Source organism: Pundamilia nyererei, unplaced genomic scaffold (assembly GCF_000239375.1).
Source record: "Pundamilia nyererei isolate P.nyererei 1_Seehausen unplaced genomic scaffold, PunNye1.0 scaffold00182, whole genome shotgun sequence".
In the NCBI taxonomy this organism is placed as follows: domain Eukaryota; kingdom Metazoa; phylum Chordata; class Actinopteri; order Cichliformes; family Cichlidae; genus Pundamilia; species Pundamilia nyererei.
Genome location: NW_005187583.1, coordinates 1,175,632 through 1,186,874, shown reverse-complemented (window position 1 = coordinate 1,186,874; position 11,243 = coordinate 1,175,632).

Genomic DNA, 11,243 nt, shown 5'->3' with positions numbered 1-11,243 from the left:
TTGTTTAGTGGGACATCCGCTGGTTTCCTCTTTCTGGCGCAAAGTGGGCGATAAACAAACAAGAGATGAAAAGCCGATCAGCTGATCATTGATCAGTATCATGATTAAAGTAGCAACAGGAGAGGGAGGGGGGAGAATGAGAGAAGAAGAGGCAGCTGTGCAGCGTAAAGACATAGAATATCTCCAGCTTTGTGTCTTTTTCATTCTAGCTGAAGTCCGGGACAAACTGCGTCCCCTCTCAGCTCAACACGAAACGTGTAATATTTTCTCTGAATGCGGGACGATTCCGTCTTTTTACAGGATGGTTGGCAACTCCACTAACTAACCTTATGAATTAAATAAAGTTCAACATCAGTAACATCAAAGCACCCACCCAGCTGTATAAAAACTCTGTCATGCTAGCTAGTACGCAGTACGAGTTATTGTAACTGACTGTAAAAAGTCAGCACAACGAAAATAAACTCCACCTAAACTTGGTTTATATCTGACCCAGATAGACTGCAGGTCATAACTTCTTACCTGAAGTTCAGTTCACCTGACACTCGGACCGGCGGCTGCTTCGGGTCTCTCCTCGTCCTGCATCCGATCTCCCTCATCCACCTGCTGGCCTCCACCACTTGTTAATATTACTGAATCTGTGGAAGCTCCGCGATGCCACCACCAAACAACTGAGTTATTTTTACAAACCGGCCAATCCACCACCTTTCACTGTTTATGCCGTTACAAAAATAAATAAATAAATAATTAATCGTGCCACCGAGCAAATGCCCGGTATGCCCGATGGCCAGTCCAGCTATGGCCGTGCCATCAGTTAACCCTTCGCATACCAACTGTGGCACACGTGCCTAGGGTTGCTGACCCCTGCTGTAGAATCATCTATAAAAAAAACTCCCTTTAGTGTTTTCGGTGTGTACTTCAAGAGAAATGATTTCCTTTCCAGATCATATTCAGCAACATTTCTCACAGAAACTCTGCTCTCTGTCGGACTCTCTCGAAGTACTGCACTTATTCTTTTCTTATCAGCCAGATAATAGGTCCAGCGGGAATAAATGTGAATGATTGAAGAAAGGCAAATAAAAGATAAGGGACCTGTGGAAATTGATTTGTGAAACAGCTGCACATCCAGACATTAGATGGTCTCTCAAATAAGTGGTGTTGTGACCTGATAAAGATATGAATAGACAGATTTTTTGGGTGAAAAGAGAGGTAAAGATAAATAAAAGAATAGATAGATAGATAGATAGATAGATAGATAGATAGATAGAAAGAATATAACTGCTAAGAATACAAACTGTTCATTGCAGTTTGTCACACAATGTGTCTGCTAGCTACAGGCAGTGTTGGGGATATACATACAAAATACAAGGCATGAAAGAGATTCTGATTGTAATTTACATAATTAAATAGTTTGGATTAATCGCTATACTCTAGTCCTCTTGTGTCCTGTGAAAGCTAGAACGCGGACACACCTCTAAAAAACTATAACCCATGCTTAATAACATTTCACTAAGGAGATATCCTTAGAAGGATGTGAACATGATTTATTGATATACAGAGTTCAATTAAGGCAGGGGTGTCAAACTCAAATACACAGTGGGCCAAAATTCAAAACTGGAACAAAGTCGCAGGCTAACGTTAATATTTATTGAAATATATTTATTCCTCCAGATATAAGAATGAATCTTTTCTTATGGACTCAAACACGTTTTGCTGAAAAACTGAATATGGAACAAGCAAAGCTTAATACTAAACAATATATATATTAGCTGTATAATACCAGTAGGCCAGCTCTGATAGTAATTTGGTATGGCTTCGCGGGCCAGAGTTTGACACCTATGAATTAAGGTATTTGCAGATTAGACTTCGATGGCCCATCACCACAAAATGGAATCCCAGCGGTGAGTCTAGACACTGGTTGTGGAGATGAAGGTGGAGGTTTGGATGGATCCTGAGTAACATGGAAGAGGCACAGATGAGGAGGATGTGGGTCGCTCAAAGGAATCTGCAAGGGGGAATATCAGATGATCAGTGAGAGTTAAATTACGTGACATGAAGGCTGCATTGAAATAAGGAGAAGTGAAGATTTTACTCCCTATAAGTTGCAAATATTTGGTTGTTGATCGGTTGGTTGGATTTTGTGAAAGAATGGCACACATATTTAAGGTTTCCTCGTAATCACAATTGTTTCATGCTCATGAACTTTTCATAGTTACATTTTTTCATAGTCGGTATTAAGTGGCAGCTGAAGTTAGTATTTTATACACTATTTTTAAAAATGTGTTATTAATAATGACAGGAAGAAATCAAATGTCAGACATTAATGCTTTTGTCTTTCATTGCTGATTTCAAAGGAAAATTCGTAAATCAGGACATTAACTTTGGCTATGTACATTTAAATCTCTGAGGACAATACAATAGCACTGATCCAGACAGCCTGTGCTCCCACGTCTGTCTGACTGCTGGGTTATTTTGGTATATCTGTCCTCCTACAGTGTCAGAATCCTCATACTGCTTTGTTAGTATGTAGCCTTGTCAGTCACACATCAGAGTGAATGAAGTACGTGGCTTGTGGGCTGTTGAAAAAGGTCCTAAATGCTTATTCCACACTGCAGGTAGAGCTCTGACTTGTCTTTTCAGAATGTTCATTTTTGTTGTAATTAAAAGAGAAACACAGGAACATTGTTACTTTTTTTTTTTAGGTGTATAATAATGTTCAGTTGCCCACATTCACATTGATTAACTATACTTGACACAGATGTAGTGTGGTGAAGCATGTTGAAGGCTAGCATAACATCTTAACCAGTTTTATAATCACTTTGTAAGCTGCCTTGTTTGTATCATTTGTGTATCTGTACAACAACTGAGCTATGTTTATTTATTTATTTATTTATTTTAAAAAAGCTGATTTGCTCCCAGAGTCAAAGAAAAAATGAAGATTCAAAAAATGAAAAGTCAAGATAGAATTTGTTTTGACGTGTCAGCAGATAGTAAGACTGAATTTATTTTATTGCAGGAAATATTACTCTTTCTGGGTCACAAAATAAACTTTTAAGATATTTTCATGCGAGAATGGTGCTGTGTAAACTTCAAATATCTGCTCGATTCATCAAGACATCACATATTTCCATAAGTGCTCTAACGTTTTCGGAGATGCCTGTTAACCACCAGCTGACCAGGTGGTCACTCGGGTTAAACATAATATATCAGGCTCAACTGACAAAAAAACGGCCTACTGCACCACCAGGTATTATAGGAAAAACCATAAAGCCTTTGAACTAAAACAAACACTGTTGTGACAGTGATGTACACTGTCTTGTTGATAAATATGTATGATTTGTATCAACTTCATGTTTCCAAACCAATATCATGAGCAGCAGCTTTTACAGCTGTGGCTCCAGCAAACATCAGCTGATACTAGAAATTAATTTTAAATAAATTCTAACAACAGCTTATCAAGGTTGAACGTGCTGCTGTTGTTGTTTAGCGCAACATCCGCTGGTTTCCTGTTTCTGGTGCAAAGTGGGAGATAAACAAACAAGAGAGACGTTCAGCTGATCATTGATCGTTTCATGATTGAAGTAGCAACAGGAGAGGGAGGGAGAGAGAATGAGGGGAGAAGAGGCAGCTGTGCAACGTAAAGACAGAATAACTCCAGCTTTGTCTTCTTCTCATTCTAGCTAAAGTACGGGACTAATCGCGTTCCTTTTCCTCTCAATACGGATGTACTGTAATTGGTCCAGCCCAAAGTTGATCATGACCAATTAGCTAATCCACCACCTTTCATTGTTTATACACCATATCACTTGTAGGAAGGGCTGACACTCATACAACACATAGTAGTCATGTAGATGAGTTATGCCTGGGATTAGCACACCCTAGATTTTTGCAAACTGAAACTGCATGTCTATGAACAAACAGTTTTCTATTTATTTTATCAGTTGACAGTGTGTCATTATACAATTTAAAATCTGTGTTATTCCCAATGCTGTCTAGTTAGGCAATTTAATTACATACTCAGTCTGACCTTAAAAGTTACAATTCTAAGAAAAACTTTCACGTTTTCCTCCACATAATTACACTCACATTCTAAAATGTGTCTCTGCAGGTAATTAATCATGTCTGCTGAAACCAGAAAATTGACAATAATTAAGCACTAGTAACCAAATTGTATGTTGACTCTGTTATTACTCATTTACTGATAGTAGTTGCATTGAATGACAAAATGGCAACACATAGAAGGGAAGGTGGTGCACAGGAGAACTGAGACAAAGGTGCAGTGAAATTATTTCATATTTTATTTTCTAAAGAATGTGAAATATTAATAATGTAAAAAGACATAACTTTTCCTACACATATACTGTCACTTATAGGAAAGTGCGATAAAATAATTGGAACTATAATTTTTAATACAATTTTTGGATCATGTGTACACATATTTTTGTGTTAATGTGACAAAAAGTAGTTTGTGGTTATTTCTTTCTTTCCTTTTGCTAAAGAGCTTAGACCTTATATAAATTTTGCTACTTTCCAATCCTATTCAAAACAAGCTTGTTATTTGAGGCTTAAGGGGAGTTATTATTTCATGTCACTGTGCACCTTCCAGACATCACACCAATTTAACACCAAAATGAGGGAATGGTAGGACATAAAAGACAGAAAAGATATAATTTATTCATCATTTACAGCTTTATATTTAACGGCATTTTTGGTTCAGATGTCCATAAATTGTGGCTATGGTACTTCATCACCTAACTAGCAGTATAGAAGAAGAACAAGCCAAAAGGGAATAATGTTTCTTTCAAGTAGATAATTTGAAACAACTCAGCAAATATCAGCAAACACACAAACTGTTCTTTGCAGTTTGTCACACAATGTGTCTGCTAGCTACAGGTAAGGTACAGAAAACAAAGTGAGATAACTTTACTCAGAGATGGAGAAATATGTAAGAAAGGCAGGACAGGAGAGGAAGAATAGGGGATACTCTTAAAGGCAAGGACCACACAGTGACATTTCATAAATTTTAAATTTAAATCTTACATGTGCCAATTCATCTTAAAGGTCCAAATATGATGTCAAGTTATGTTTTCTTTTCGATTTTGCCGATTTGATATGTCCTGCAAAACAAACTACAGGATACAAACTTTGTGTCACGGCTAGCGATGCAAGCCGTGTGGAGTGAGACGAGCACCCAAAAATGCAGGCACTGACTTAAATGAGAAGAGCGAGCTTTATTGACACGGGGTGAAAATACAAAACGACACGGAGGTGGCAAGGACAAGAACTAAGAAATAACCTAACTGGGAAGAACTAACTAAACAAACCTGAAACCATGACTTGCAGGGGTGAGATGCAGGATAATGCCTGGGTGAGACACAGAATGACACAGGGAGATAACACAGACGGACCAGTGACGAGCACAAGAGAAGACACAGGGAAATGAGGAAACTGCACACAGGAGGGAGACACGGCTGAACCTAATTGACGAGACAGGGAGGACGCAACCTAAATACACTGACACAGACCTTTCCAATAAGACAGGCAACTCAACACACATGCAAAGACACAGACGCAGAGACAGGAGCTTTACACAGAGACCTGACTAAACTGGAACACAGAGAACACACAGGCAGGAATGACTAGACACAGAAGCAGAGGGAGCACAGAGTAACATGAGGGGCAAGGGCACCAAAACCTACGATGTGGAAATACAAAACCAAAACACAGACAGCATTTATGCAGCAAATAAATAATAAACAACTCAACACACTGGGTCACAGACCCAGGACCGTGACACTTTGTCTCATTCAAAAAGTATATGAAAATAGTCATCGGGTTAGTGTTAAAGTGAGCAGCAGACACAAAAGGGATGTCCTGCTTTCATTTTCTGTTTTAGATGTGGAGGCAAAGTCACCCAGTTACAAAGCAATGGCAAATTGTTTTCCCTGGCTTGCCTTCTATGTACATGAGTTAGTACAAATTTGTAATCTTAGCACATTCATTAGAATTTAAGTTTGTTTAAAAGTGTGTTTTAATATTATCAGTAGTTTTCACTACTATCTTTACTTATCTTTACTTATAATGAAGTGAAGATTGTTTGTACTTTTCCAAATCTGTCTGTTGTTATCGTTTAGCACAGAATGGAAAACACAGGGCAATCAAGAATTCTTTCTTTTGCTTCAGAAGCACGTTAAACTGTAGCAGATGCAGGCACCACATCTGTCATCGTTGCACAATCCAATTACAAGTGAGAGTATAATTTATCATGTTTTTCTTTTGCTAACTAAGGACACTTTGAATGCAGCAAAATTTCTGTGACAAATAAAGTATAGAATGCCAGAAGGGTTAGAAGAAATAATGAAGCTCAAGGGTGTTTTGTATCACAACGAGGAAGCAATTTAGCTCCAAAGTCACCCTGACTAACCAGGAAAGGTGTTAATCCTCTGGGGTGTCTTTTGTACTTGGAAAATTGAATCTTTTAATTGTCACACTGACTCTTTCAAAGCATTGTTATAGGAATCCAGAAGCTTACAGTATAACAGATTAATAACAATAATAATTTATTTTTGGTTTGCTACTACAATCTGGACCAGATGAAGAAAGGATGGAGGACTAATAGTTGCACCAGAACAGTGATATAAAATAATCAAGGTGAGAGAAAATTTGAAACTATATATATATATATATATATATACATATACATATGTATATGTGTATATATGTATATGTATATAGGTGCATAAAATTCCAAATTAAAGATAAAATCCCATATTATTAAATGACAGTAAAGGTTTGAGTTTGCAGTGTCTTAAATGAAGGAAACAAGACTGGATGAGCTTAGAGATGTGAGATTCATAGTCAAGATGTTGGTCAAAAATGTTACCAAGATTCTTAGTCGAGGATTTGATATTGGCAAGGGGATTGATGTACTGACTGACCTCCACAGAGAAGTTATCAGTTTTACTTGTTTTGTTTTTTTTCTAATAACCTCAGTTTTACCAGGATTGAGATGGTGGAAATTCAAATACATCCACTTATTAATGGCACTAATTAATGGCAGGGAAGGGTAGGGTAGGTAGACTAGGGTAGGAGAGGCTGTTGAGGTTGTTGGGCCTAACAGAAAAGTACACCTGTCTATCATTAGCATAACAATAACATACCAATTTTAAGCTGTCAAGTAGATGACCCAGGGTAATATAGCTAAAGAATTATCCAAGGATTGAGCCCTGGGGGACTCCACTTATGAAGGATGCAGTTGAGAACATCCACTTGTTAACATGAATTCTGAAGTAAATATTTGAAAAGAAGAGCAAGGCTATTTCTTATCATCAAGAACAGATTGAGTTGTTTTCAAGCAACAATAATGAAAGAGCATCACTATGAATAACTAAGGCACACAGCAAGTGCCTTAGTTATTTTGGACACTTATAAACGACAGCATCAGGGCAAGTGCACTGAGAATGTTTGTCCATAAATGAAATGAAAAATGTTTTTAATGGGGTTTTTTTTATGTTTGAAAGGTTAAAATCTGACCTTTAATCAGTCTTTAGTATGGCTAGAAGAGCACAGAGCACTGACTTGTCTCTGTGAGCTTCAGCTGACATTAAGTGAAACCAAATAGCAACCCCTCTGGGGTTTGAGATGGAAAAGGTCCACTATTGGTAATCAACGTCATAATAAATATGTGCAACAGTGCAAGTCAGAACTTTGCTTAAATTCAGATAACACATTTATTGGTATAGCACATGCATGAAATTCAACTGGTGCCATAAGGATTTTAACGTGAATCTAATTAGCAAACATTTTATAGCCTATATGTTGTCCCTTTTGTGCATTTATTTCACCATGTCCCTTTAAGACAAGCACAATCCATAAAAAATACAATGTGATAACAGAATTGTGAATATAGACACACTTTTCTTGTTACAAGAGACATAATTTCAAAAAATTAGTAGTTTCTAGTAATAGTAGTAGTTTACAAGTACCAATACATTTTTTTCTATTCACCAGCTATACCACTGGTGTCAAATGAGGCTTGTTATGTTATTGTTATCTGTTTCCCTGTGTTCTCCTTTCTAAAGAGTGGCAACTGTGTATTCTGGCACTTTGCCTATATGGCAGCTAAGATAAGCTGCCATCTCCTCCTTTTATACTGAATTAAATTGCAATGATAGGTGCCTAAAGTTATCGGAACCTTCTGAAACGGCACAAAAGATGAAAGGTCCAGAAAATTGTTTGAACACACAGAGACAAGTTGGTTGATCTGTGTAGTACTATTTATGTTTTCTACTGTTAAAGCTTCTTGTTTTTCTTTCCCATAAAGTTGTACTACCTAGAAAACTAAACTTTTTTTGTATCATTTTGAAGTTACTGCAGAACTGCTCTTACTGGGCAACTTTAGGTGGAAGAGAAAACTGTGAATAGCAAGAAAACACCAGCGGTTGATATGAAATACTTATTTTTTTAAATTCTTTTTTATATAAATTCCTCAAAGAAAGATGCAATACAAAAGTTAGACTTTATAATTCTAATAATACAGTTGCTTTCTGTGGCCTGTCAGCAGTAAATCTCTTTGCATAGAAAAAACACAAAGAAACATCAATAGTGGGCCACAAAAAGACAAACAAATCACAAAAAGAAACCTCATTAGTACATCAGGAATAACATTCAGGCATTTTAGCTATTACTAATGTCTTTTCATATTTCAGAAATTGGGTGATACATGAAGAGACAATAGACAGAGGAAGTGTACACAAAGTTAGAAAAAGTCAGGGACGAACATGAACGCCAATCACCTTCACATGCTTATATTTTAGTGGTTGTTGAAAATTAAATTATCAGCTCAGAGGTGAAGCTCAGGAACAACAGTCAATCTTCTGTCAGTCAACCTGTGGGTGAAATACTGAGCAGTTTATTCAGTCACTACAAGCTGCGCAGTGCTCAAAAGGCCTTATCTTCAGCCTCACTGATATGAGCCGAGCTTTAACAGAGCGAAAAGAAATCCAGCCCATTGATTCTGCAGCTTTTTCACTGAGCCTCCTGCCAGAAAATAAATAGAAATATCTTACAATGGAATAGCAATAGAAGTATATCACTTTTCACCACTGATTTATTATTTTTTCATTTATTTGATGTGAAACCCTCTCTTATCCTGTTGTCTTCACATTTGGAGAATAACATAAAGGAAGCAGATGGAGGAAAGCCAAATGAGAATTTTCTCATCCCAACACAATGCATCATAATTGAGTGTTTTAGATTTTGAACACAGCTCATGTTTTAAAGCTCATATATTGGGTTTTACAATGTAAAAAGAATGTAAAGGATTCTACTTATCTCGTTGTCTCTCAGGTAAACTACAAGTTAGACTATTCTCTACTCGACAGCCACTGTTCCTCTAACAAAGGCTAAATAAAAGTGTAAATTCTTCATGTCAGAATTGTAGTAGAATCTGTGATGTTATATTTTGGGTGTCTAATATATTTTTCTTAGTTTTCATGCATTTAGACTTTCAGGAGTTCACATTTTCTCACAGTGATTTAAATACACAAATAATCTGTTAATTATTACTCTTATTATCCATCCTACTATCATAGGTTTTGACATATCAGACATCAGACTGAACTGTGCATTGTTTAGCATATCAGCAGCACATCAGGGGGCAAAGGGAGTGTAACAGCTTCTCGATTGAGTTCTACAGATCATATATTTCCATGAAGAACAAAATACATAATTATGCTGACATCTTTCTAAATATTTCTCTTGTTGCTTTCTAAATTCCTTCTGAAAGCTCCTCTGTCTCAGCTACAGTCAGGGAAAAAATTATTTGAATACCTGCATTTTCATGAAGGAATAATTATTTCCTTTGTGAAAATGCTAATTTATTTATTTATTGTTTGAAATGCATTTTTCTGGATTTTTGGGTTTTTCTTCTGTCATTGTTCAAATAAACCTACCACTGAAATTATAGACTGATCATTTCTTTGTTAGTGGGCAAACTTACAAAATCAGCAGGGGTTCGAATAATTTTTGAACCCCTGACTGTAAATTGAACAATCAGTGTGTATTTTAATGTAAACAAAAAAACATTGTTTAACGTTCCTCTGCTCAAGGCAAATAAATGCTTATCTGCTACACTCTTGAGAAACTGTTTCTGTTTATGTGCAGAAGTTATTTGCAGATATTTTATATTTTATTTGTTTGTGACTAGCAAAGGTTTCTGTCCTAATCATTTCTACTACTTTCACATTTAATGAGAACTTCAGAAATAATCTTTGATTATGCAAGGGAAAAGCAAGACAAATGCAGACACTGGAAATAGAGAAAAGGCTGGAACTTCACTTGGTCTGCCTTAAGGTAAAATAAAACCCTATTTTTCTTTCCTTCCCGACTCTGTTTATAAAGCATCAGGGGTAATTTCTGAAATACATCTTTGTGTCAGGCACCAGTAGTTTACATTTTAAAAAGTATAAAAAAGTAATCTAGACAAGTGCAAGCATGTCATCATTCTAGTCTGAGTCTAAATAGATGTGAATTCATGAAGATCGCTGAATTCATTTAGTGAGCAGCTGATATCTGCCTCAGTCAGTTTGGAGTTGATCTGTTTTGATCAGTGTGCCACTGCTTTTATAAAAACTTAAATTTCAATATTTTTTATAGTTATATTTATATTTCCATATCTTCGTATGGTATGCAAATCTAGTATGCCACAAACATTTCAAACTTTGCTGATTACTTCTGCTGACAAAAGTTGATATATTTATTTTGGATTCAAGAATATGGCATGAGGAATGAGGGTGGAGACCATATAGCTGAGAATTCAAAGGATTAACAACTGAGAATACTGTCAGGCGATACAAGACGTACTTTGATGACCTCTTCAATCTCACACACCTCTGTGGAGGGAACAGAACTTAGGGAAGACAGGGACAGCTTGCCTATCACGATGACTTAGATCACTGAGATAGTTCAAAAGCTCTTCAGTGACTGGCCTTGGTCGGATCAAGTTTCTTAAGATTCTGGATAGTGTGGAGCTGTCCTGGTTGACATGCTTCCACAGAACGTCATGACATTGCCTTTGGATTGGATTCAGTTTCGTGGCATCGCACTCCTCAGCCTTCCTGGGAAGTTATGTCTAGGGATACCAGAGAGGAGAATGTGTCTGTCAGGTGAACCTCAGAGTTAGTTTTTTTTGTCCTGGGCCCTATTTCAGGAAGCCGGTTTAGAAAACTCAGAGTGAAAAACGATAC